Source organism: Aegilops tauschii, chromosome 5 (genome assembly GCF_002575655.3).
Source record: "Aegilops tauschii subsp. strangulata cultivar AL8/78 chromosome 5, Aet v6.0, whole genome shotgun sequence".
Classification (NCBI taxonomy): domain Eukaryota; kingdom Viridiplantae; phylum Streptophyta; class Magnoliopsida; order Poales; family Poaceae; genus Aegilops; species Aegilops tauschii.
Genome location: NC_053039.3, coordinates 469,862,593 through 469,867,635, shown reverse-complemented (window position 1 = coordinate 469,867,635; position 5,043 = coordinate 469,862,593). Strand labels below are relative to the sequence as shown.

At 47.7% G+C, this 5,043-nt stretch overlaps 1 non-coding gene across 1 annotated transcript; it reads right to left on the bottom strand.

Annotated features, from left to right (window-relative positions):
- Window positions 1-3,890: 3,890 nt before the first annotated feature.
- Window positions 3,891-3,982, bottom strand: LOC120965615 (small nucleolar RNA SNORD96 family). Its single transcript, XR_005758659.1, has one exon. It is a non-coding gene; the product is annotated as a small nucleolar RNA SNORD96 family (small nucleolar RNA).
- Window positions 3,983-5,043: the final 1,061 nt, after the last annotated feature.

Sequence of the window (5,043 nt, the reverse complement as noted above, 5' to 3'; positions counted from 1 at the left end):
GGCCGTATTTATAGGAGAGCGATAGGAGGGGATCGAGCTTCGCCATGAAACTTCTGGACATGGCGCCCGGAGACGAACGGCGTCGGTGAGAGGGGGAGAAGGCGACGCAGCTCTCGCGGGCACTGTGGGAGGGCGGTGACAAGCACAGGAGCCAGGAATGCGACGAGCACAATTGCACATGCGCATTGTTGGCTTTGTCATGCCGTGCCCATGCTCGCTGCAGCGAGCTCTGGCGTTGGCGAGCGCCAGGTAGGAGTTAAGGGGGTCGAGACGAGGATGTTGGCGAGGTTTGGCAAGGCGCAGCGGTTGGGGAGCGAGCACACACTCAACAGTAGCTCGGGCGCGTCGCAGAGTGCGTCGGCTGCATGCCAACACCCCTGGACGAACGTGGTCACCGCGTGAACTATGACATCAAGCCGCGCTAAGCTCACACTTCATGTCTGGCATGTAGTCCTTAATGGTTCAAGTGGTTCCAACGATTTCAGGTTAACCCAGGAGCTGTGAGTGTGTGGTTTACTTCCTGGTAACTTTCTGGACAGTAACTTGTGAGGTTAACTGAGAGTGATTCAGTAAGAGTTAAGGGATGGGCTTTGGGGTTTAGCATTCTCTTACGAAGGTAATGAAGCTCAGAAAAGATCAGCCTCATTGGATCAAGGAAAAACATACTTGTTGTGTAAAGTGGCTATTCTGTCTAGAACAGAAATGATTTTTCGTAGCAAAAATATTCCAAAAATTTATGCAATATTTTTGCTCAGGGAGGTGCCCTAGGGTTCAAAGAATATTTGTGATTTTTTTCAGGATTTTAGGAGCAATAAAAATGAGGGTTGCTATGGAGCATACTTCTCTGAAGTGAGTTTCAGAGAAGAAAATGAATATCCTTTATGAAAAATATTCCTTGGGTCAGTTTTGGAATTTTCCGAGAAAGAAAGTTGAGCTAGGGGTGGATGGGTCACTTGGGTGAAAATCAAGGGTAGGCCCAAGTGCTCAAGTCCATTTGAATTGATTCAAAACTCCAAATCCAAAGCAAAGGCAAAAGAAAGTCCGGAAAAAGAGAGAAGGCAAATCCAGGCTGTCACAGGAGATGTTGGTGAAGGTCTCTGGATGATCGAGATCATCCTCCGAGAATGCCTTGGCCTTCTTGAATGGGGTACTATGGGCCATGGCATAGAGGTCGTACATTAGCGGCACCTCCTTCTTGTTGTGTTGTGCCGGAAAGAGAGGAACAGGGTAAATTAGTAATTAAAGGGCTCAAGCTAGGATGAAGAATGAAATTGCATGAATCGTTAAGGGCTCGAACCACATACCCAGTCATTCCCATACTCAAACAGGTTGGAGCTCCCTTGTTGGTGCGGCACACCTTGCATCTAGGCACGCTTGTCCCTGGCCTTGTTGTGGACGGCTAGCCATTGGGGAGAGCACCACTCATCCACCAACCTCTCCCAACAGTCCATCTTATCCGCACACCATCTCGGGGGCACCTAAGTTAGACAAAGAGAAATTTCAGCGCTACGCCTACAAATCAAATCAAGGAAACTAGTACAAGGCCCTAATAATAGGTAATTACCTTCATGTACTTGTCCTTATTCAGATACTTGACGTGACACTTCTTCTTCTGCCTCCTGATGTTAGTCGAGGCGTAGTGGTTTCGAACAGCCTACACCCGAGCCTCGTGTTGTAAGTTCTGAAGTCGGCGCTTGCACTCGGCTTCTAGAACCATAGCCGCGTCCACCTCGTGTTCCTCAAGACACCTGTAGAAGGTATGCAATCAAACAAGACAACATTGATCATTCGTACAATCACTAGGTACTGTTGATTTTTAATTCTGTAAACGAGAAATTACCCAAAACCGCCGTCTCACAATGTCGGCCACCGTCTCGCACACGACACCATCGACCATCTCCCTCAGCGGGGCCGGGGCAGCCTCGTACAGCTCCCAGGTCAGTGCTAGTTGTGGAAGCTCACCCTCACCGGGCAACATGACCCACCCCGGGAAGTGGTGCCGGCAAAGAGTACCAAGGAGCTGGTTGGGCCTGCGGATACCATCTGCGTGTTTCCAACCCCTACAGTATGACAAGGCCAACACATTAGATATTAATTTGAACAAACATGAAGGCAAAAGGTTAAAAAAGAGTAAATGCAATTACTTCTCCCCATTAGGCTAAATCAACCACCTCTGGTCGCGGGTCGCCGGCATGAACGGTAGCTTAGTACCACCATGCTGGTAGACCTTCTTGCCCTCCTCAACTAGCTCGCCCTTGCTGTAGCTATTCTTAAAAAAGGTCTCCTCGACACCATCAGCATGGAAGCTAGTCTCCGAAGTCACGTGGGACGAAGACTCTGGGACTCGAGTCTCCTGGGAGGAAAACTCAACGACCCGAGTCTCCTGGGAGGAAGACACTGGGACCTGAGGCTCAGCGACCAGAGGCTCGTCAACCCGAGGTTCGTGGACCGGAGTCCGAGATGGGTCCAGGTCAGACGGGTCCACCTGAGACGGAGCACTCCGGTGGTCCGAAGAATTAGCTGGGGGTGGCGGCAAGGAAGGCACAACAACCTTCCTACCTCTCCCAGCGCCCCGTCCACCTCTACCAGCACCCCTCTTCTTCCCCCGACCTCCTGTCCCGGCTGAAGAAGAAGCGCCCGCCGAAGGTGTTGGGGTGTCTGCATGCTGTCTATGAGCGCTCTCCAAAGGTTCTGGGGTGCAATAAAAACACCCCTCCCACGTGCCGAGGAAGGAGGCTCGAAGCGCTCTCGACCCAAGCCCACCATCTGTCAACACCTGCAATGACAAAGAGTAAACGAAATTAGTACAACATAAACAGAATAAAAAATTTGATGGGTGAAAACAACACCAAAAAATTAACTAACTAACTAACTAAGTAATTAACCTAAAAAATAACTAACTAACTGATTAAACGCTTTTTCTTAATGCCAGAAATGGTCTTTAATAGGTTAAAATTATTTAAGTGTTTCCAAAATATTTGAGAAAATTTAGGGAAGCTCATTGGTTAAATAAACAATCCATCAAAAACCCTTTATGCAAAATTCTACCTTTCCTAGTTGCTACCTGTCCATGCCCATGGTCAAATAATTCTAGAAACTATTCGCCAACTAATTGACAAATGATGACTAAACCTGCCTTTTCTTTTTTCTTTTCTCATTATCAAGAAACAAAAGAAAAGGGATGCATATGCATCCTAATCCTAATCATTTACATGGTTGTTTTCTAGGAGTAGTAATTAGTAAAACTAAAACTAATTAACCTAACTAACCTAGTCTAAAGATCAAAGCAAAAGTGTCCAAATAACAACAAAGATCTGCTTGTACTCTCTTCATAGAGAAAGATTCTAAACCGAAAATTAACAACAAAGATCAAAGCAAATAAACAATTTATGAACATTTGTGTCTAGATAACAGAAATATCACCAAAAAAACATAAACGTAAAAAAGTTGGATATGTTGTCGGACAGATCACTCGGAGTGATAATATAGATTTCATCAATGTATGAATCAGGCCACTACTTTTTAACATCACAAGTCATCACCGGGATCCATAGGCAACAATCTCCAACTAGGAAAGAAAAATCAACCAGAAACATTACATAGATTCCTAAGTTCAAATAAGAATATTTAAAGAGTTTCGTCACAAATGGCTGAGCCGTCAGACAATGCTTTCTACGCAAATAGCATTATGCTTATGATCAAACAAGTAGCAGTAAGCAACTCAAGATCCACCAATGGATAGCCAATTTGAAAAATTCTAGCTCGATTAACATTTCGCCATAAAATTCAGTCTCCAAAATTACGGCGTAGCCAATGTTGACATCAGAATTGCATATTTTCACAGCATAAGTTCAGAAGTAATTAGAAAAATTACTCTAAGATGTTCAATTTGTCCTCGAAATTGCAGAATGACAGCATGGGTGCACAGCGACCAATCAGTCGCTAAAGATGGTATGATTAACAGGTTTTTCATCACCGGACAAACAGAAACACAAACTCAAACAAACAAGTCAACAAAACAGAACTTAAATTACTACAGAAAACAAAATCAGACAAAAGAAGACATGAGAGGAATGACACTAACCTAACTATCCTAGAAAATTAAGCTAACCTAGAAAATCAAGCTAACCTAACTAACAGTACTCACTAACCTAATTAGTAGCAGTAGAAAAAAAGAAACTAACAGTACTAACTAACCTAATTACTAGCAGTAGGAAAAAAGAAAAAAATAGGGGGAGCTCACTGGAGTGGGTCGGCGGGGCACCAGGGCGGTGGGGTGTCGGGGCGGCTAGGGCGTCGGGACGGCAGGGCGCCTGGTTGTCGAGGCGGTGGGGTGCCGGGCTGGCGGGGGAGGCGGGGCGGCGAGGGCGTCGGGGTGGCTGGGGCGTCGGGGTGGCACGGGCGACGAGGGCGTTGGGGCGGCGAGGGCGTCGGGGCGGCGGGGGGGGGGGGCGTCGGGGTGGCGCGGGCGACGAGGGCGTTGGGGCGGCGGGGGGTCGGGGGCACGGGCCGGTGGGAGGTCGGGGGCGTCGGGGTGGCGCCGGTGAGGTGAGGGAGAGAGAAAGAGAGGGGTGGGGCGTGGTGCCGACCGTTTTTTAGTTAGGTTTAATTTCTTTGTCATCTGCTAGCAGACGACAAAGAGCGTAGCTAATGGGGTGGGGCCGGGGGGAAACGATCGTTAGGTTGCCACTTTCTTTGCCTTCTGCTCGCGGACGACAAAGAAGCTTTGCCGTCAGCTAGCAGACGGCAAAGAAAGTGGCCGTTAGGTGGTTCTCACTAGTGGGCCACCCTCCCTCTTTGCCGTCCGCTAGCAGACGACAAAGCTTCTATGTCGTCTGCTAGCTGACGGCACAGAGCTAGCTGACGGCAAACACGCTCTTTACCGCCAGCTCTTTCTTTGTCGGCAGCTTTCTTTATGCTTATGGCAAAGACCTTCTTTGCCATCAGCTAGCTGACGGCAAAGATCCTGATTCCAGTAGTGTCCTCTGCATTATCATGCCGTGTTTCCCAGCTTGCAAGACTCAGAACCAAAAAATAAGATTC